Consider the following 22,396-nt stretch of genomic DNA (forward strand, 5'->3'; position numbering starts at 1 on the left):
CGCCTTGTACACGCATTTGCTCTACTGCTAGCTTTTTTTCCGCTAACTTCAATTCGCCCTCGATTTTGAGTTTGGCTAACTCGAGTTCATGATTGCGACTTCTCTCTCTGTCCGCGAGCTCTTCCGGGGATAGGCCCCCGTCTGGTACGATGCCTCGCACCTGATTGCTGCTGCTTTCACATTGGGGGGGTTCGGCTTCGTCGGGGCGCTCCCCCGTGCCTTCCGGGCGGGAGGCCCCTGCCTCCACCCAAGTTTTCAGTGCTTTCTGCAAATCTTCTTTAGTGTTAAGACCAGTGGTAGCGATTTTAAGTTCTTTGCAAAATTGTTTTAGCTCTTTGTGTGTGTATTCTTCTAGATGCTCCACCTGGAACACCTTGTTGGCGTTGGTTTCTGCGGGGCTCACGGCGCTTCCTTCTGCCATCTTTGTCGGTAGTGCTTCCGTCGTTCACGGTACGATCTCTAGGTGATGAGCCCGAATCCCGTCGCTTGCCACCAATGTTAGACGGCGACCTCAGAGGAGCCTGGAAGGGGGTCCTGACTACCCTGAGACCCACCCTTGAAGTATCGTAGCCGGGCACTGGCGGGAGACTCCCCAGGGGGAGGAATCTCGTATCTAGGATCGTACTTCTGGCACCACACGACACAGAGTGACCACACCGGGTATTCTTAGAAATCAATCTTTATCAAGTAGGTTATCACTGCAAATATGTACAAGGTGAGCACGGGCTCAATGAGTCTCGGAAGGGGTAGGGGGTAGCGGGACAGTCTCTGGTAAAGGTTCAAGGCAGGGACGTATCCGGCGCACAGCTCACAATCCTCGAGCTGGGGGATACGTTGTTGTAGTCGGGGTCCGGCGGGACCGTGAGAGTCTGTTGGAGCCGCGAGTCACTCAGCGGGCTCAGGTACAGGTTCGGAGGTCTTACGATCTTTAGGGAGCCGCGAGTCACTCAGCAGGCTCAGGTACAAGTTCGGAGGTCTTACGATCTTCAGGGAGCCGCAAGTCACTCAGCAGGCTCAGGTACAAGTTCAGAGGTCTTACGATCTTCAGGGAGCCGCGAGTCACTCAGCAAGCTCAGGTACAAGTTCGGAGGTCTTACGATCTTCAGGGAGCCGCGAGTCACTCAGCAGGGCTCAGGAGGGTCCAAGTTCCAGGAGCCGCGACCACGTCGGCAGGCTCTTGTTGTTCCAGCGTCGAATCTGCCGGACAAACCCAGAGCACCCCTTGTTATAGGTCGACCCCTCTTTGATGTCCGGAGTCTGTGCAGGCAGGGGTCTTGTCACCTGGGGGTTGCTTGTCGGGATTTCCTGCCATTGTCTTTTGATCCTTTCAGGGCCGGGTCGGGAGGAGTCCCAGACACCCAGCAGGCACGGAGCCAGCCCTCAGGGAGGCCGGAGGGCCGATCGAAACCCATCGTCCCAGGGGAGTTCAGAGGTGCGATAGAAACTGCTCCTCCCTCTCTCATCCCCTGGAAGCGTGATGTCCTCCAGCCGGAGTGGCGCCTCTAGGCCCGGGTCGCGCTGGGGCCGGGCGGCCATCTTGGTGCATGAAGTGGGCACGCGGGCCCGGGGTGGCCGAAAGGGGAGAGGCCATGGACGGGGATGTCTGGGTCGGTGCGAGTGTCCTGGTGGGGAGGGTCGGCTGGGCCGTGTGCTTGGGCTGCAGGTACCAGGTTTCGGGGGTGCGGGGGCACGTAGGGCCGTTCTACGAGGCCGGGTCCAACAGTACCACAAACTCCTTGGAGTAGTCGGGGGCCTGGAGGACGGGGGCAGTGCACATGGCCGCTTTCAGGGCATCGAACTCCTCTTGGCAGGCAGGGGACCACTGCACTTTCTTGGGCTGTTTCTTGGACGTGAGTCCCGTGAGGGGACCGACCAGGCTGCCGTAATTCCGGATGAATCTCCGGTAGTAGCCCGTGAGGCCCAGAAAGGCTCGGACCTCCGTTTGGGTAGTGGGGGGTTCCCAGGCTAGGATGGCGTCGATTTTGGGCTGTAGAGGGGCGACCTGCCCGCTTCCGACCTGGTGCCCCAGGTAGGTTACTGAACCTTGCCCAATCTGGCACTTGCTGGCCTTCACGGTGAGGCCTGCCTGGTGCAGGGCGGTCAGCACCCTCCGGAGGTGCTGGAGGTGCTCACTCCATTCAGAGCTAAAGACTGCGATATCGTCGAGATATGCAGCACTGAATTTATCCAGCCCGGCCAGGACTCTATTTACCAGTCGCTGGAAGGTGGCCGGGGCATTTTTCATCCCGAAGGGCATCACGCGAAAGCGATAGTGCCCATCCGGGGTGGAGAAGGCGGACCGCTCCTTGGCTCCTTCTGTGAGCGCAATTTGCCAGTAGCCGCAGGTGAGATCGAAGGTGCTGAGAAACCGAGCAGCCCGAGCCGGTCAATGAGCTCGTCGGCTCGGGGAATGGGGTGGGCATCGGCTCGGGTGACTTCATTGAGTCCCCGGTAGTCCACGCAGTAGCGGAGTTCTGGGGCGACACCGGGGGCAGCTGCTTTTGGGACCAGGACCACGGGGCTGGCCCAGGGGCTGACTGAGGGTTCGATCACTCCTAGGGTCAACATTTTCGAGACCTCGGCTTGAATACAGGACCGGACCCGATCAGGGACTCGGTAGGCTCGGTGTCTCACCGGTGGGCTGTCCCCGGTATCCACGTCATGGACACACCAGTCGGTGACCTTGGGGACCAGGGAGAAGAGGTCAGAAAACTGCCCTAGGAGCTGGCGTCAATCCTCCCGTTGCTGTGGAGTGAGGGATGGAGAGAGGTTCACTCCCTCTACGGAGCCGTCCTTCTCTTTGGTGCACAGGAGATCAGGGAGAGGATCCGACTCCTCCTCGGACCCGTCATCAGTGGCCAGTAGGAGGCTCAGCTCCGTCCGCACAAAGTGGGGCTTGAGGCGGTTCACGTGGAGGACCCGGAGGGGGTCCCGGGATGACTGGACGTCCACCAAGTACGTGACCTGGCTCTTCCGCTCAACCACTTTGAAGGGCCCGGTCCATTTATCCTGGAGGGCGCAGGGTTTCACGGAGGCCATGACCCATACCTGCTGGCCCGGCTGAAACTCGACCAGAGTGGCGTTCTGGTCGTACCAGCGCTTCATCTCCTCCTGGCTTGCCTCCAGGTTGGCCTTGGCCATCTCTCGGAACCTCCTAGTCTGGTTTCGGAGGGTCAGGACGTAACGGAACACATCTCGGGGGGAGGGCCTCGGGGCGCCGCCTCCCACCCTTCCTTGACCAGGCTGAGGGGCCCCCTGACGGGGTGTCCGTAGAGTAACTCAAAGGGGCTGAACCCCAAGGATTTCTGGGGAACTTCTCGGTAGGCGAATAGGAGGCAGGGGAGCAGGACGTCCCACTTACGCCGGAGGGGCTCTTCCAAGCCCGCGATCATCCCCTTCAGAGTCCGGTTAAACCGCTCTACCAGGCCGTTTCCTTGGGGGTGGTACGGGGTGGTGAATTTATAGGACACCCCGCATTGTTGCCATAAGGACTTCATGTATCGGGAGATAAAGTTGGTACCGTGATTGCTCACGACCTCGCGGGGAAAACCCATGCGGGAGAAGATTCCCATCAACGCCCGGCCCACCACGGGGGCTGTGACGGTGCGCAGGGGGATGGCTTCAGGGTATCGGGTGGCATGATCCACCAGGACGAGGATAAAACGGTGCCCTTGGGAGGTTGGGTGGTCCAGCGGCCCCACGATGTCGATCCCGACCTGCTCAAAAGGGGTACTGACGACAGGGAAGGGTTGGAGGGGAGCCTTGCGCTTTCCCCCGCTCTTCCCACTGGCCTGGCACGTGGGACAGGACTTGCAGTGGGCTTCTACATCTGCTTTCATTCTGGGCCAGTAGAAGTGAGTCACGAGGCGACTGTAGGTTTTGTCCTGGCCCAAGTGGCCTGCGAGGGGAACGTCGTGGGCCAAGCCCAGGAGGAGGTTTCGGAAGCGTAGGGGACCACCAGCACCCGGCCGGACCCTAGCTCCACCGACTTCTGCTCGCTGTACAAAAGGTCATTCTCCCAATACACCCGGTGCGTCCCAGTCTGGTCGCCTGCGACCTGGGCCTCTGCCTGTTGCCGGGGTCCGAACAGGGAAGGACAGGTAGCCTGCTCTAGGCAGAACTCCTCTCGGGAGGGGCCCCCCTCGTGGTGCCACTGGGCCAATTCGGGCAGATCGCCTAACTCGGTGACCTGGGCGGAGTCGGAAGGTGGGGGTTCGTCACTGGCGACCGACCCTTCTGGTGGGGGGATGTGGGGACCCTCGGCGGGGACCATCCTATCTTCAGTGGTCGGGGCGTCGTCGACTTTCCTCAGGGGGGTCAGTCGGGCCGCCATAGATCGAGTGGTGGTGCACACCCACTCAGGGAGGCCCATCATCCCTAGGTGGGTCTTGCGCTCGACTTGTTTCCAGGGGGAACTTTCCAGGTCGTTCCCCAGGAGACAGTCGACTGGCTGGGAGGTTCTCACTGCGACTTTCAGTTTACCGACCACCCCTCCCCACTCAAAAGGCACCAGGGCTACCTTACATAGGCTTTCCGTGTTGTCGGCGGAAATGACCGGGCAAAAGACGTTGGGGAGGACCTGGTCTTCGTGGACTAAATGACTGAGGACACCGGTGATGCTGGCCCCGGTGTCACGGAGGGCTTCTACTTGGTGGCCATTGATCGTTACGAGCTGCCCATATTTCTTCGTGTTGGGGGGCAGGAGGCTTCCAGGGACCATTTCTCTATCTCCTAAGGATACTAGGGCCATGGCTGCGGGTTCCCACTCTTCGGTCTCCTCAACCTCCTCCCCCAGTGCTACATTGGCTATCTGTCTAGCGGGGGTGCTGCCTGGGTGGTGTGTGGGGCCATGGGGCTTTCAGGGTCGTTGGCGTAATGCCCGGGCTTCTGGCAACAGAAACAAGTGATGGTCACCCGGTGCCCCCGTCTCAGGGGGGGGCCGGATACAGCTGGTGGGGGTGCCGGGAAAGGCGGAGGTTGGGACTTCGGGGGACTAGACTGGGACTCTCTCTGCCCTCCCTGGTTTCCCCCCCCTCTCTGGCGGGGTGGTCCCTGACTGGCTCGGGGGTACTCTCCTACAGGGACCCAGGAGACCCGGGTGTTGGTCCAGCAATCCGCCTCGACGGCCAGCTTTCTCGGATCCGTGAGCTTGCTGTCGAGCAGATGCTGGCGCAGTTCCACAAATCAGTTCGCAGCCAGGTGTTCCCACAACATAAGGTCTGTTAGTTCTTCCAGGGTGGTTACCTTGCTGCCCTTGATCCACCCATCGACGGCGCGGCTGAAGAAATTCACATACTCCACCCAGGTGGTACCCGGGATCTTCCTGCAGTCCCGGAACCGCTGGCGGTACATCTCCGGGGTGAGGCCGTACCTTGTGAGGAGGGCCGCTTTCATGTGGTCATAGGAGGTCTGTATGGAGGTTGGTAGGTCGAGCAGGGTGTCTCTCCCTTCGCTCAGGAATCGTCCCCACAACCCGGCCCCCCAATCCTTCTGCGGGACCCGATGGGAGGTCATGGCGACCTCGTAGGCTCGGAACCACTGTTGAATGTCATCGTTTTTGTAATATTCTTTGACCACATCCTTGGGAATATGGACTTTCTGCTCCGCCGGGGAGGCCGCCTCTCGGTTCCCTGGGGGCCGCGCTTCTTCGCTTTTTGCTTTCAGCTCCATTTCCTTCAAGCTGCGTTCATGTTCCAGTTGAAGTCTCCTTCCTTCGTGTTCCCGTTGGAGTTTCTTCTCTTCTAGTTCTCCCTGCACTCGCAGCTGTTCCACCGCTAGCTTTTTCACGGCTAATTTCAACTCGCCCTCAATTTTGAGTTTGGCTAATTCGAGTTTGTGATGGCGACTTCTTTCTCTGTCTGTGAGTTCCTCCGGGGATAGGCCCCCGTCTGGTACGAAGCCTCGCACCTGGTTGCTGCTGCGTTCTCCTTGGGAGGGTCCAGCTTCGTCGTGGGGCTCCCCTGCTCCTTCTGTGCGGGAGGCTCCAGAATCCACCCAAGCTTTCAGTGCCTTTTGCATATCTTCTTTGGTGTTGAGACCAGTGGTAGCGATTCTGAGTTCCTTACAGAATTGCTTCAGTTCTTTGTGTGTGTACTCTTCCAGCTGTTCCACCTGGAACACGGTACTGGTGTCGTTTTCTGCGTTTCCTTCTGCCATCTTTGTCGGTAGTGCGTCAGCCGTTCACGGTACGATCTCTAGATTATGGGCCCGAATCCCGTCGCTTGCCACCAATGTTAGAAGGCGACCTCAGAGGGGCCCGGAGGGGGCCCTGACGGTCCTGAGACCCACCCTCGAGGTATCGTAGCCGGGCGCTGGCGAGAGACTCCTCAGGGGAGAAATCTCGTATCTAGGATCGTACACTCGGCACCACCCGACAAAGAGACACCACACCGAGAGTTCTTAAGCCAAAACCTTTATCAGATCGGAGTTGTAGGATCTTTATGATCAGCAAGGCAAAATATATACAAGGAGAGCGCGGGCTCACAAAGTTTTGGAGGAAGGTTAGGAGGTAGCGGGACAGTCTTTGGGGATAAGGATCAGATGCAGGAGCGTACCCAGCGCACAGCTCACAATCCTCGAGCTGGGGGATACGCTGGTCGTCGTGGGGTCCGGCGGGACCAAGAGAGTCTGTGGGAGCCGCGAGTCGCTCAGCAGGGCTCAGGTACAAGTTCGGAGGTCTTACGATCTTCAGGGAGCCGCGAGTCACTCAGCAGGGCTCAAGCACAAGTTCGGAGGTCTTACGATCTTCAGGGAGCCGCGAGTCACTCAGCAGGGCTCAAGCACAAGTTCGGAGGTCTTACGATCTTCAGGGAGCCGCGAGTCACTCAGCAGGGCTCAGGTATTTCCAAGGCGAATCTGCCGGACAGTCCCAGAGCACCCCTTGTTATAGGGCGACTCCTCTTTGATGTCCGGAGTCTGTGCAGGCAGGGGTCTTGTCACCTGGGGGTCGCTTGTTGGGGTTTCCTGCCATTGTCCTTTGATCCTTACAGGGCCGGGTCGGGAGGAGTCCCAGACACCCAGCAGGCGTGGAGCCAGCCCTCGGGGAGGCCGGCGGGTCGATCGAAACGCACCTTCCCAGGGAAGCGCAGAGGTGTGATGGAAACTGCTCCTCCCTTTCTCATCCCAAGGGGAGCGCGATGTCCTCCAGCCGGAGTGGCGCCTCTAGGCCAGGGTCGCGCTGGGGCCGGGCGGCCATCTTGGTGCATGAAGTGGGCACGCGGGCCCGGGGTGGCCGAAAGGAGGAAGGCCACAGACGGGGGAAGTCCGGGTCGGGTGTGTGTGTTCTGGTGGGAAGGATCGGCTAGGCCATGGGCTCGGGGGCTGGTGTGAGGTGCAGGGGTCAGGTCTGGCTATGTTACGAGGGCCGGGTCTAACAACTGGCATGTTTCTTTTTACATTTAAAGCCCAGGTTGTAACCCCGCGGGTCACAACAGATAAGGCACGAACAGGTCCAGCCCCTGTTTTCATCGTATTCAGTTTGTATCTTTTCTTTTCACAGGTGCTGCCTCAGTGCGCGAGGACACATCGGCGCAACCATCACCCCCTAAAGACGTGAGTAAAATCTATGCTGTGCTGATGTTATTTGAGTAAAATTCCCATCTTGTTAACTCTCTGGCACAGGGTCATGTTCCAGGACTAACGCTGCGTACAATCCACATTGTAGTTTATTTATTTCCTTTCCTTCCATTCGTACATGTTTACATTCTTGGGCCCTTCCTAAAGGAGTCTATGGTTTCAACCACAATCGCAGGTTTCCTGAATCACTAATGTTTCCAGATTATAGGAGCTTCCACATCTCCTCGTACCTTTGGCCCACAGCATCTTACGTACATGTCTTATAATGACCAGACCTGGTCATCACTTTCAGATGCAGTCAGGTGTGCTAGCCAATGTCCACCAGCCTCACATCGTACACTGTGTAAAAAATCTGGGTCTAAAATTAGATCAGTCTCTATCCATGAGGGACCACATAGCTGCGACTACGGGCTCTTGCTATTATAGCCTGCGTCTGTTGCGTAAAATTCTCCCCTTTCTGCCCACAACCCATCGTAAAACCTTGGTTCAGGCGATGGTCATCTGTCGCCTGGACTATGGCGATGCCCTACTGGCCGGGGCAGGAGAGACCTTGTTGAGTAAACTCCAGGTCATCCAAAATACGGCAGCTAGGATGGTTATGAACCGCCCAGCAGGCTCCGCATCGGGCCCTTTGCTTCGAGAACTCCACTGGCTATCAGTGAGGAAAAGATTGTTTTTTAAGATCTGCTGCCTTACGTACTCGGCACTCAGCGGTACAGGCCCCAGATATCTCCAAAAGAGACTTGTTAAGCATGCTCCTGTTAGAAATCTGCGGTCTGGTGCGCGGGCTCTCCTACAAGTGCCACGTATCAGGTTACGCCGCTCTGGAGGAAAGTCCTTTTCATACTTGGCGCCCAGATACTGGAATGAGCTTCCAGACTTTCTTCGCAGAATCACAGTGTATACCACCTTTAGGAAACAACTAAAAGCCTCCCTTTTTTAAACAAACAACACCTGTTCACTTCCAGTCTTTAGGATAACTTTAGCAAGCGCCGAGATGCCCCCGGGTGAGTCGTGCGCTATAGAATTTCTTCTAACATAACATAACATAACAACACTGAGCTGTGGCACGTGCACTTCTGGAGCTGGAGGTCTGGACCCTTCTTCTGTGTGGGGGGGTGACCTCACCCCTTGATCACAAGATGTCCATTCATGTCCATCTGGAACGAAACGTGTCCTCATGTAAAGCGCTCTGATACCCGATGTACCGGGTCTTAGTCGCGCTATAAAAAAAACTCTAAGATTAAAAAAAACAAGGTCCCCCTGAAAGCAGGTGTAGGAAACCAGGTGCGTTTGAAATGCTGCCACCTCCACAGCTCCGCCGCGTGTGCATGGGCCACAGAGCTGCCCAGCAGAGACCCACTCACCTCACCTCACGAGTGCCCTACCAAGTATCAACCACGCGGGGACAGTCACAGTTGAGATTAGGTGTATGAATGTTTCCTGCTGGGGAAACGTCCATCGCCCTTCACAGTGGGGCTTTGGGTGTGCACTGTAACCTTCTGCCATGAAAGGTACAGGGGTCGCAGCATTCCACTCTCGCGCGCGGAATGTACTCACTCACTACTGGAGGGAGGTCTCTGCCGCTCTCGGCACTCTCTGAAAGTGACTGAGTCGGCACTCTCTGACTTTTAGAATCCCTCGTCATGTGGGAATCTGCTCACTAACCCTCATTACCATTAGAAACATGACATTAGATAAGGAGTTTGCAGGGCCAACAAACAACTAAAAATCAGAACGGAACAGAGAGCGCTCTGAGCGGGGTGGCGTGAACCAGAATCCCTTTGTCAGATCATGGTGGCCAAAATATCTTTTACAAAAATAAAGGTGCATTGAAATTAATATCAGAACATTTACACCAAATTCGACAATATTTTTGCAAGCTGTATTTAGGACACAATATTGATGCCGGGCAATATTCATGGGAAAGGTATCATTCAAGGGAGATGAGTTTACAGTCCTAATGTCTCCCAGTGATGCCAGCGCGCTGGACTGTACTCTCACCTCACAGTCCGTGCTCATGTGTCTCTTTGAGTGAAGGGAACAATGGGGCCAGACTGTACTCTCACCTCACAGTCCGTGCTCATGTGTCTCTTTGAGTGAAGGGAACAATGGGGCCAGACTGTACTCTCACCTCACAGTCCGTGTCCATATGTCTCTTTGAGTGAAGGGGTCAGTGGGGCCAGACTGTACTCTCACCTCACAGTCCGTGCTCATGTGTCTCTTTGAGTGAAGGGAACAATGGGGCCAGACTGTACTCTCACCTCACAGTCCGTGCTCATGTGTCTCTTTGAGTGAAGGGAACAATGGGGCCAGACTGTACTCTCACCTCATAGTCCGTGTCCATATGTCTCTTTGAGTGAAGGGGTCAGTGGGGCCAGACTGTACTCTCACCTCACAGTCCGTGCTCATGTGTCTCTTTGAGTGAAGGGGTCAATGGGGCCAGACTGTACTCTCACCTCACAGTCCGTGTCCATATGTCTTCTTTGAGTGAAGGGCACAGTGGAGCCAGATTGTACTCTCACCTCACAGTCCGTGTCCATATGTCTCTTTGAGTGAAGGGGTCAATGGGGCCAGACTGTACTCTCACCTCACAGTCCGTGTCCATATGTCTCTTTGAGTGAAGGGGTCAATGGGGCCAGACTGTACTCTCACCTCACAGTCCGTGTCCATATGTCTCTTTGATTGAAGGGGTCAGTGGGGCCAGATTGTACTCTCACCTCTCAGTCCGTGTCCATATGTCTCTTTGAGTGAAGGGGTCAATGGGGCCAGACTGTACTCTCACCTCACAGTCCGTGTCCATATGTCTCTTTGAGTGAAGGGGTCAATGGGGCCAGACTGTACTCTCACCTCACAGTCCGTGTCCATATGTCTCTTTGAGTGAAGGGGTCAATGGGGCCAGACTGTACTCTCACCTCACAGTCCGTGTCCATATGTCTCTTTGAGTGAGGGAACAGTGGGGCCAGATTGTACTCTCACCTCTCAGTCCGTGTCCATATGTCTCTTTGAGTGAGGGTACAGTGGGGCCAGATTGTACTCTCACCTCACAGTCCGTGTCCATATGTCTCTTTGAGTGAAGGGGTCAATGGGGCCAGACTGTACTCTCACCTCACAGTCCGTGTCCATATGTCTCTTTGAGTGAAGGGGTCAGTGGGGCCAGATTGTACTCTCACCTCTCAGTCCGTGTCCATATGTCTCTTTGAGTGAAGGGGTCAGTGGGGCCAGATTGTACTCTCACCTCTCAGTCCGTGTCCATATGTCTCTTTGAGTGAGGGTACAGTGGGGCCAGATTGTACTCTCACCTCACAGTCCGTGTCCATATGTCTCTTTGAGTGAAGGGGTCAATGGGGCCAGACTGTACTCTCACCTCACAGTCCGTGTCCATATGTCTCTTTGAGTGAAGGGGTCAGTGGGGCCAGATTGTACTCTCACCTCTCAGTCCGTGTCCATATGTCTCTTTGAGTGAGGGTACAGTGGGGCCAGATTGTACTCTCACCTCTCAGTCCGTGTCCATATGTCTCTTTGAGTGAGGGTACAGTGGGGCCAGATTGTACTCTCACCTCTCAGTCCGTGTCCATATGTCTCTTTGAGTGAGGGTACAGTGGGGCCAGATTGTACTCTCACCTCACAGTCCGTGTCCATATGTCTCTTTGAGTGAAGGGGTCAATGGGGCCAGACTGTACTCTCACCTCACAGTCCGTGTCCATATGTCTCTTTGAGTGAAGGGGTCAGTGGGGCCAGATTGTACTCTCAACTCTCAGTCCGTGTCCATATGTCTCTTTGAGTGAAAGGGTCAGTGGGGCCAGATTGTACTCTCACCTCTCAGTCCGTGTCCATATGTCTCTTTGAGTGAGGGTACAGTGGGGCCAGACTGTACTCTCACCTCACAGTCCGTGTCCATATGTCTCTTTGAGTGAAGGGGTCAGTGGGGCCAGATTGTACTCTCACCTCTCAGTCCGTGTCCATATGTCTCTTTGAGTGAGGGTACAGTGGGGCCAGATTGTACTCTCACCTCTCAGTCCGTGTCCATATGTCTCTTTGAGTGAAGGGGTCAGTGGGGCCAGATTGTACTCTCACCTCTCAGTCCGTGTCCATATGTCTCTTTGAGTGAAGGGGTCAGTGGGGCCAGATTGTACTCTCACCTCTCAGTCCGTGTCCATATGTCTCTTTGAGTGAGGGTACAGTGGGGCCAGACTGTACTCTCACCTCACAGTCCGTGTCCATATGTCTCTTTGAGTGAAGGGGTCAATGGGGCCAGACTGTACTCTCACCTCACAGTCCGTGTCCATATGTCTCTTTGAGTGAAGGGGTCAGTGGGGCCAGATTGTACTCTCACCTCTCAGTCCGTGTCCATATGTCTCTTTGAGTGAGGGTACAGTGGGGCCAGACTGTACTCTCACCTCACAGTCCATGCTCATATGTCTTCTTTGAGTGAGGGTACAGTGGGGCCAGACTGTACTCTCACCTCACAGTCCGTGTCCATATGTCTCTTTGAGTGAAGGGGTCAGTGGGGCCAGATTGTACTCTCACCTCTCAGTCCGTGTCCATATGTCTCTTTGAGTGAGGGTACAGTGGGGCCAGACTGTACTCTCACCTCACAGTCCGTGCTCATATGTCTTCTTTGAGTGAGGGTACAGTGGGGCCAGACTGTACTCTCACCTCACAGTCCGTGTCCATATGTCTCTTTGAGTGAAGGGGTCAATGGGGCCAGATTGTACTCTCACCTCTCAGTCCGTGTCCATATGTCTCTTTGAGTGAGGGTACAGTGGGGCCAGACTGTACTCTCACCTCACAGTCCGTGCTCATATGTCTTCTTTGAGTGAGGGTACAGTGGGGCCAGACTGTACTCTCACCTCACAGTCCGTGCTCATATGTCTTCTTTGAGTGAAGGGGACAGTGGGGCCAGACTGTACTCTCACCTCACAGTCCGTGTCCATATGTCTCTTTGAGTGAAGGGGTCAATGGGGCCAGATTGTCCTCTCACCTCACAGTCCGTGTCCATATGTCTCTTTGAGTGAGGGTACAGTGGGGCCAGATTGTACTCTCACCTCACAGTCCGTGTCCATATGTCTCTTTGAGTGAAGGGGTCAATGGGGCCAGACTGTACTCTCACCTCACAGTCCGTGTCCATATGTCTCTTTGAGTGAGGGAACAGTGGGGCCAGATTGTACTCTCACCTCTCAGTCCGTGTCCATATGTCTCTTTGAGTGAGGGTACAGTGGGGCCAGACTGTACTCTCACCTCACAGTCCGTGCTCATATGTCTTCTTTGAGTGAGGGTACAGTGGGGCCAGACTGTACTCTCACCTCACAGTCCGTGCTCATATGTCTTCTTTGAGTGAAGGGGACAGTGGGGCCAGACTGTACTCTCACCTCACAGTCCGTGTCCATATGTCTCTTTGAGTGAAGGGGTCAATGGGGCCAGATTGTACTCTCACCTCTCAGTCCGTGTCCATATGTCTCTTTGAGTGAGGGTACAGTGGGGCCAGATTGTCTCTCACCTCTCAGTCCGTGTCCATATGTCTCTTTGAGTGAAGGGGTCAATGGGGCCAGATTGTCCTCTCACCTCACAGTCCGTGTCCATATGTCTCTTTGAGTGAAGGGGTCAATGGGGCCAGATTGTACTCTCACCTCACAGTCCGTGTCCATATGTCTCTTTGAGTGAAGGGGTCAATGGGGCCAGACTGTACTCTCACCTCACAGTCCGTGCTCATGTGTCTCTTTGAGTGAAGGGGTCAGTGGGGCCAGACTGTACTCTCACCTCACAGTCCGTGCTCATGTGTCTCTTTGAGTGAAGGGAACAATGGGGCCAGACTGTACTCTCACCTCACAGTCCGTGTCCATATGTCTCTTTGAGTGAAGGGGACAGTGGGGCCAGATTGTCTCTCACCTCTCAGTCCGTGTCCATATGTCTCTTTGAGTGAAGGGGTCAATGGGGCCAGATTGTCCTCTCACCTCACAGTCCGTGTCCATATGTCTCTTTGAGTGAGGGTACAGTGGGGCCAGATTGTACTCTCACCTCACAGTCCGTGTCCATATGTCTCTTTGAGTGAAGGGGTCAATGGGGCCAGATTGTCCTCTCACCTCACAGTCCGTGTCCATATGTCTCTTTGAGTGAGGGTACAGTGGGGCCAGATTGTACTCTCACCTCACAGTCCGTGTCCATATGTCTCTTTGAGTGAAGGGGTCAGTGGGGCCAGACTGTACTCTCACCTCACAGTCCGTGCTCATATGTCTTCTTTGAGTGAAGGGGTCAATGGGGCCGCTCAGCCCCGCAGATTTAGTGATCCGCGCGCCTCCATCAACATGAAGAGACCTTGGGTTCTGTGACAGTGAAAACTTCACTCAACTGTGACAACTCCGTCGTTTATTGAAGGGTTTCACACACTTCTCGAGCAAAAAGAAATATTCACTCCTTTACCCCTCCATCCTTTCACGTCTGATTACTGAATATGAGGGGTTAAGTGCCTGGTTGTGGAATTCTGAGTTTTGTGGTATTTTCTGCACCTGGTTATTACCGCGCATGTTAAATGCTTTACCCTTAATTACATTACCCAGCCTAAACCACGAATGTGTCTTAACCACACATTCCTTTACAACGTAAATTCGTGGTAAAGGCACGAATGGTAAAGGGGTATGCGTGGCTGAGGTCGCAACCCCCCTCCTCCCGCCCAAAGATACAAACTCCCTACCTGCCCCCCCTTCGCCCTGATGTCCGAATACCCTGACCCCCTTCCAACCCGCATGCTGTCCCTAACTCTTAAACTTTTTGTACCGTCCCTAAATTACCCCAACCCCTCCCACTGCCCTTAGGCCTAAAACCCAAACCTATATTTTAAACAAGCATTGGCATAGCCAATAGGTCTCGCCTTCGGGACCATACAAGTGTTTAGCCATGCAACGGTTGATGTTGTAGAACCAAGGATATTGTGCTGCATAACTAGATATTTATAAGGGCCAAAGGCGAGACCTATTGGCTATGTTTTTCAATAGTGAAGGCAGTAATCCTTGTTATTGGCAGGGTGAATGTGCACAGCTTGCTGCTGCTTTTGAGCCAGTCCACACCTGGTTGCATCTTTTTGTTATTATGGTGGGAAATGGGTTTACATTACTTATCAGGTGACATTTGTGTCAGAGGGTGGCGCTCTGTGTCACATGACACCAGGTACTATAATGTGACCTATCCGTAGCTGCTTCCTGTTGTGTGCTTCATGCGAACTGTAACACCGTGAATCCTGACTTGTTAATCCTAAATACTTGAGCTGCTGTCTCCCTTCATTTCTTTCAAGTTTCCCTTTAGATTAATTTATTTCTGAATGGTGAAAATGTCTATGACGTACAGATAAGCCAGAAAGAACCACCACGGAGGCCGCAGTTACTAGCAGTACATGCTAGCGATAGTTGAAAACAAAATCTATAGGGGCAGAAAAACGTATTTGGATATAATGACCCGCCACCCATGTATACTGTTTATTCTCGCTTCAGATTGGGGGTTCTGCCTGTGGACCAGCACTCGAGGCTGCGACAAGGCATTGTTGCCACATCTGGTCAGTGCCAGATTGAGACCAGAACAATAGAAATATCTGCCCACGTGGTATTTCTCACATCAGCTAATGAAACCCTATATAGCACTATAGCACGGCCACTAGAATTAAGTGGCGGTGCAGAATAGGGTTGACATAATTATGCGGCAATGAAAGTCGAATATGTAACATAATGTGGCACAATATGTAGCAGTAATATTTCAGTTTTGTGTCAGTTTAACAACTACTAATAGTGTATGAGCAAAGCCGCACCTCATTAGTACCAGTTTAACACCTGAATGCTGCAATCGTCAACTGAAAGCCGACCAGTTAACCCTTGCAGAGGGTTTGCCACTTCGCCGAACCACATATGACCCCTTTTGTTTAGAAAGTGTCTACACTTGTCTATGAATACCCTTGTCGACACTGTGTGCTACAAAGTGTGAAGGGTACAATGGGAACGGTACACAACACAGAAGGCGTACCTAATGAAGGTAAGAGCCGTGGGTTAGAGGGAGCCACATCTTGCAAACCTTTAATGCAGTTTCGAGCTAAGCAACAGTTTCTGAAAGAAAGATTCTAGAGTCCTCACTGTGAGTAATGCCGAGCGCGGACTTCGGAGACACGATCAGTGTTTATTTATTCAACGGTAGCTGCCTTTCATTCAAAAGACTGATCGTGACGGATTGTGCATAGTTTGTACATTACAGTACGTGTCAAGTGTGTGTGTGGTGTGTACACTACAGTACGTGTCAACTGTGTGCGTGGTGTGCACACTACAGAATGTGTCAACAGTGTGCCTATGACTCCCGATGTTGTTGACACGTTGTAGTTGTGGAACAGCTGCAGGCTTGCATTTAAAACAGAATTATTGTATTTTTTGGTGGTCGGTGCCCCTCCTCACATGCCTGACATACTCAGATTGCTACCGATCACAGCTGTGAGGAAATGAGGCGCCCTCCCTTGTTTACCTCACAGCACTGCGCCTGCTCCTGTAGCATACGACATAGCGCCAAGAGGAGTTAAGAGGAGCTAGACATCCAGGGGAGTTTCAGTACGCTGAGAAAGCGTGTGGCCGGGGACAGAGGAGAGGTACACATAGGAATAGGTGTGTGGCTCTGGAGGTGTACAGAGTCGGAGGCTGCAACTGAGTGTTACAAAGCTCGGAGGGTGCGCGTCGAAGCACTGCTCACTGTGGGGTCTGCATGTGAAACAGCTGGGAGACATGATCAGTGTTTATTTATTCAACGGTAGCTGCCTTTCATTCAGAAGACTGAGCATGTCAGATTGTGCGTAGTTTGTACATTACAGTACGTGTGAAGTGTGCCTCTCGGGTTTAAACAAGCATCAGCATACAAATAGAACATGGTGACCCGTACGGGGTTGTTTGCTCTCCCCCACGCCACAGTGACACACTCTGGAGTGACACCCTCAGTAATGACACACCCAGTAGTGATACATCCAGGAGTGATAACCTCAGGAGAGACAAACAGGACTGACAAACTTAAGAGTGACACGACCAGCAGTGACACACTCTGGAGTGTAAGTACAGGGGCCCCTGTCCCTGCAGGCTGGACTCATTAAGATGTGGCCTAACGGTTAGAGCATATGACCTCGAAGCTGGATTACCAGGTTCGAGTCTCTGCGGCTCAACCTCTTGTGATTCTGGGCAAATCACTTCATTTCCCCACACCTAACAAAACATGGATGTGCCCGTCTGCAACAGCTGGTGCTCGTGTATAGCGCCATGATACCTCCGGGTTGAGTTCGAGCGATATAAAACTGCAAGACAAAAAACACGGCTCTGCGGATCTCACACGCCCTCACACATGCACTCACTGTCACGTGCCTCAGAGGTACTCTTGTGCCCGTGGGGGATACACTCTCTCCCCTCCATAAGTGCCCCTCGCTCAAAGAAGATTCACGCACTTCCTGCTGGTTGGCGAAGAGTGAGAGACAAGCTCTCACGTGACAATGTCGGGGTATAGCGCCCACCAAGCGCCTCTTGGGTTTAAACAAGCATAGGAATACAAACAGAACACGGTGACCAGTACAGGGTTGTTTGCTCTCCCTCACGCCCCAGCGGCACACTCAGGAGTGACACCCTCAGTAATGACACACCCAGTAGTGATACATACAGGAGTGATAACCTCAGGAGAGACATATAGGACTGACAAACTTAAGAGTGACACACCCAGGAGTGACACACTCTGGAGTGAAAGTACATGGGCCCCTGTCCCTGGACTCATTAAGATGTGGCCTAACGGTTTGAGCATATGACCTCGAAGCTGGGTAACCAGGTTCGAGTCTCTGCGGCTCAACCTCTTGTGATTCTGGGCAAATCACTTCATCTCCCCACGCCTAACAAAACATGGATGTGCCCATCTGGAACAGCTGGTGCTCCTGTAAAGCGCCCTGGTACCTCCAGGTTGAATTCGAGCTATATAAAACTGCGAGACAAAAAACACGGCTCTGCGGATCTTACACGCCCGGAAATTGCTTGTACTGTCTCCACGCAAGGAAGCTAGAGATGTTTAGGAACTACTGCTGTGGCACAAAATGCCATGAAGGTGCTTGTGTGTGGCATAGAAGGACTCCCTGCTGATAAATCAAGGATTACAGTGACATAGCACGTGACAGTAAGAAAATAACAAGCGCTCGCCATGATGTTTTCGTCGCCTTTTTCTGCTGTCCCACTTGGACGGCCTCGCCTGCTAAAAGGTTTCTTGCCTTTATGGGGCCATGTCTTTGGCCCCATAAAGAAGATAAGAAACCTTTTACGCCAGCAGGAAGTCAGACGAGCCAGTCCAACTAGGACGGCTCTAAAAGAGAAAAGTGTACGTCACTGGAAGCTCTTTTCCAATGGCTGGCCACCATTTAACATAAACGGTGATGCCAGCCAATGGAAAAGAGGGGCGGGGCTTAATCCCCTCTAGTGAAAGCTACCCAAAAACATAAAATCTCGCCAGTGAATCTGCGCATGTCTGCGCAGCCTACGCAAGCCGAGACCTAAAAACGATCCCAACTCTGAGCCCTACAAACTACCCGCCCTCCCCTAAGCCCTAAAAACTGCCCTGAGGCCTAAAACCCTGTCACTTAACAAACACTACCCCAAACCCCCACCACCTGCTCTGTCCCTAAAACTACCCCCCTCCCTTCCACTGCCCTAACACCTAATTAAAAACTTTACCTCGAGCGTCCCCAGCCCTGAAAACTACCCCCACCCTCCCCCAGCCCTATAAACTACCCCTGAACCCCAGCCTTGAAACTACCCCTGAACCCCCAGCCCAGATTACCCGCAGCCCAGAAAACTACCCCAGAGCCCCCCAGACCAGAAAACTTCTCCCGAACCCCCAGCCCGAAAACTACCCATCCCAGCCCTACTTACCTCACCGCGGCTCTCTTCCTGGCACGGTCTTCCTGCTTCCCTTCTTGCAGCAGCTAGACCGCGCACTGCCTTAACCACGCGTTTGCGTGCTCAAGGCATATGTGTGGTTAAGGCAAGCGTGGTTATGCTTGCAATGTCAGAAAACGTGGTTGAGGCTGCGGTGTTCCGACTGTGTCCTTAGAATATCAGACCCTGCCTTAGATCCTAATATTTCCTGATCAATCTGTCATCCGCTTCAGGTTAAATAACTGTGCTCAAGGATAAGGCAGAGCCCTCGCTCAAAGTGCTGGGGAGCTGCAAACACACCGAGGGGAAACAGGACATGCCCAAGACTGTACATGGATTCAAACCTTAAACTTTAAATTACACAGTGGGCACACATTCATGGAGGCACAAGGGTACGCATGCTCATACAACTAGGCAGGCACTAGGTTGTCCACATGCACTGACTTACCAATGTATGAGTGGTGGTGCTTGGTTTAACAGCCACATCAGAGGTCTACTGCAGCCCTAGCCCAGCCCCTACCTCACTTCCTGGGGTACGAGGGATGCCAGGTGCTAAATCTGCTCAAATGTATAACAGGCGGTCCCTTAAATAGGAAAGCCCACCATAAATACATCTATGGGAGAAAAGCAGGAAGTGCCTACAAAAATGTTTAAACTCTAAAATACAGCTTAATTCTTTTTTTTTCTTTTCCACAAAAGACTCAAAATCGCTAGAATAAAAGATTGCCAAAATTGTATTTTCTTACAAACAAATTAAGAAAACTTGTGCATCATATTTTTAAACAAAATCAATATCATTTTATACCTGTATTTTGTCCTGTACATTTAGCCGTCCATTGAACAGGATGGCAGGCTGGAGCAGAGCCCAGGCAGGGTGCGTTTCCCCCCGTAACAGGCGCACAGGTCTGGGGCTTTTTCAAGGATGAAAAGAAAGACACGGTTCAAGAATATGTCAATAAAGGAAAAGTGAAAGAAAGATGTTGATTCAGTTTGATATTGATACTAAATTATGTGATTGCATTTATGACACAGCAAACAGGAAGAAAGACTTAAGGAGCATACTGTATGATCTAATCTTCATTTTTTTCAAAATTATATTGTCAAAAAGAGGAAAGTATGACCATGTAAGTAGAGTAACAAGTGCTAGCGAGCGACACACATTAGTGTCTTTATTTTTGAGATAATACAATTGTAAGTATTTCCTGGGTTTGAAGGGTACACCCAGTTAAGGTGGCAAAAGAAACTACCAAAATATAAATCTTCTCAGAATCAGCTAATATAGGTTCATCTACGCATCGGGAACACCTTCTCCTCATGTAAATAAATGCAACTATGTGCCTCGTTTACGAGGCCTACAGGAACTATTGCACTAGCAGAAAGTAACTTCTTTGATGTTCAGATGGCTCAGTGTATCACTGGCATATTAATAAGGCCACGTAAAGCCACGTTACGTGGCTTTTCATGGCATTATACATATGTGCCCCTTTCACACAGAAAACTGCATGAAAGGGGCGTTCCCTGGGTGTTGCTGGGGGGCGTTCCAGCAGCATCCATGGCTCTTTGATACGGCCCCAGATTTACGAGGAATCGTAAGTCTAAGGCAGCGCCAAAAACATACTCCTCCCCAGGGGAGGGGTAAAGGTGGCACAACGAGGAGAAATATCTTTAATTCTCCACTTTTTTCCTCTTTCTATGTGTCCTGCATTCTGTAGCACACATAGAAAGAGGAAAATGCCTCTTGTGATTATTTTGTGCTGGAAGGTTTCCCTTCCTGCACAAAAATAATCATCCTGCAACACAGGCACCCTTGGTTCAAAGGTGCCTGCGTTGGCGCACAGCAGCCCATTGTGTGCTGGCGTAGGGGAAAAGGACAGTGTTAGAACTGGGGGTCTCTAGTTGCAGAGGTAGGTACCTTTGACCATATAGGGACCCTCGCCTCTAGTCAGGGTAAAGGGGGTACACTCCTAAAATAACCCCTGCTCACCCCCTTGGTAGCTTGGCACGAGCAGACAGGCTTATCTCAGAGGCAGTGTGTAAAGCACTTGTGACCACATACAGTAATACAGTGAAAACACTACAAATGGACACCACACCAGTTTAGAGAAATAAGTAATCTTTACTAGACTTAACACAAGACCAAACGACAAAAATCCACTATACTGTAATCAAAAATAGTCTCTAAAATGGTGGAAAATAGCTTAGTTCAATGTAGATAGTAAATGCGACACTTTACTCTCAAAGTACCTTGGATGCGTCACGCAATACAAACAAAAGAGTCACAGGGAAGGTGATGCGTCGGTTCCTTGCTTCGGGGAAGGTGATTCGTCGGTTCCTTCCTTTGGCAGTTTAGGCCAGGAACATCAGACGCACCACAGGAGGCGGAGCCAGCATTGTGGAAGGCAGGCATAGCCCTATTCAGACCCAGGTGCAGCTCCTCCCACCACTCTGCATGTAGATAGGTCTATTCAGCCCTGTGCTGACTCACCCTGTCTCCAGGAATCCCCCAGCCCCTGTCACTCACAAACCAGACATGGTATACACAACCTAGCAGAGGCAGGCTTGGACAGTTAGGCAAGAAAATACCTACTTTCTAAAAGTGGTATTTTCAAACACAGAATGTTAAAACCAACTTAACTAAAAGATGTATTTTATCATTCTGAGTTCAGGCATACTAAAGTCGAATTTCTACCATGTTCCCTGGGTCACTTAGGATTATAAGATGTTATAATCAAAATGCCCATTCTGGCCTATGGGGACTGGTAGCCTTGCAATAGTGAAAAACGAAAATGTCTGTAATTCACTATTAGGACATGCCACACACACCAGGGCATGTCCTACCTTATACTTACAATGTACCCTGCCCTTGGACCTACCTTAGGGGTGTCTGATATGAAGAAAAGTGAAGGTTTAGGGACTGGCAATCGGGTGCACTTGCCAAGTCGACATGACCGTCACAGACTGCACACAGGGTCTGCAATGGCAGGCCTGAGACACAATTTACAAGCTGCTTCTGTGGGTGACACAACCAGTGCTGCAAGCCCACCAGCAGCATTTGATTTACACTCCCTGGGCGCACATGGTGCACTGTACTAGGGTCTGACAAGTAAATCAAATAAACCAATCATGGAGTCACTAATTCAATACAACACTTTACAATAGGGAGCACTTGCACTGTGGCACTGAATAGCAGTGGCACAGTGCTCAAAACATCTAGTCCAGCAAAACATACAGCAAAAACACAGGAGGCAACAGCAAAAAATGGAAGGGAGACCCACGCCAATGGTGCCCGGTCTAACAGACAGGAATGCGCTGTAGATAACGGCTCATTCCTGCCCTTTTCTTTTGCCGTAGGGCAGCGCAGCAGCATGGTCTGCTGCGCTGCCCTACGGCAAAAAATCCCATAAATGAGGCCCTTAATTTAAACTGTTTCCATCCTCATAAGTTATTTATTTCAACCCAACATTACCACGTAGTGGGTAAATGATTGGAGGCGCAAAACAGCAAGCTATTTTATGACAATTAGCTACAATTAATATGTTTTTCTTCTTTTCCCAAGGACACGGATCTCGCTTATGTGTCCCTGACGTGGTCGACATTGGGATCATCCCATTCCAGGCTGGGCAGCACCACTGAGATTTTCTGCTAAGAAGGTGTCGTGGGAAGTTTGCTGGAGTCCCAATTTCTGTTATAGTCCTTGAGGGTCAAAGTGAACATTTTCCAAAAATGTGTTGATTCATATCAAAGATGCTGACCTCAAACATGTCTGCCTATATCTCCGTGCCTGGGACAGAAACTGACTTCAGATTGTTTTTTTAGAACCATCATGCCTGAATATATAACATGTCAATGATCAGAAGTGCACCTGCACCCGATGACTGCCAACTGCACACCCTGACTGCCAACTG

At 52.2% G+C, this 22,396-nt stretch overlaps 1 pseudogene across 1 annotated transcript in view; it reads left to right on the plus strand.

Annotated features, from left to right (window-relative positions):
• The window catches only part of LOC146808618 (immunoglobulin superfamily member 1-like), a 364,489-nt pseudogene extending 342,352 nt beyond the window's left edge, over positions 1–22,137 (plus strand). Inside the window, exons 9-10 of the transcript XR_014967581.1 lie at positions 7,499–7,551; positions 22,048–22,137. The product of XR_014967581.1 is annotated as an immunoglobulin superfamily member 1-like (transcript). The remainder of the gene's footprint in view (positions 1–7,498; positions 7,552–22,047) is intronic.
• The last annotated feature ends 259 nt before the right edge of the window (positions 22,138–22,396 follow it).

This window comes from Triturus cristatus, chromosome 8, assembly GCF_964204655.1.
Source record: "Triturus cristatus chromosome 8, aTriCri1.1, whole genome shotgun sequence".
Classification (NCBI taxonomy): domain Eukaryota; kingdom Metazoa; phylum Chordata; class Amphibia; order Caudata; family Salamandridae; genus Triturus; species Triturus cristatus.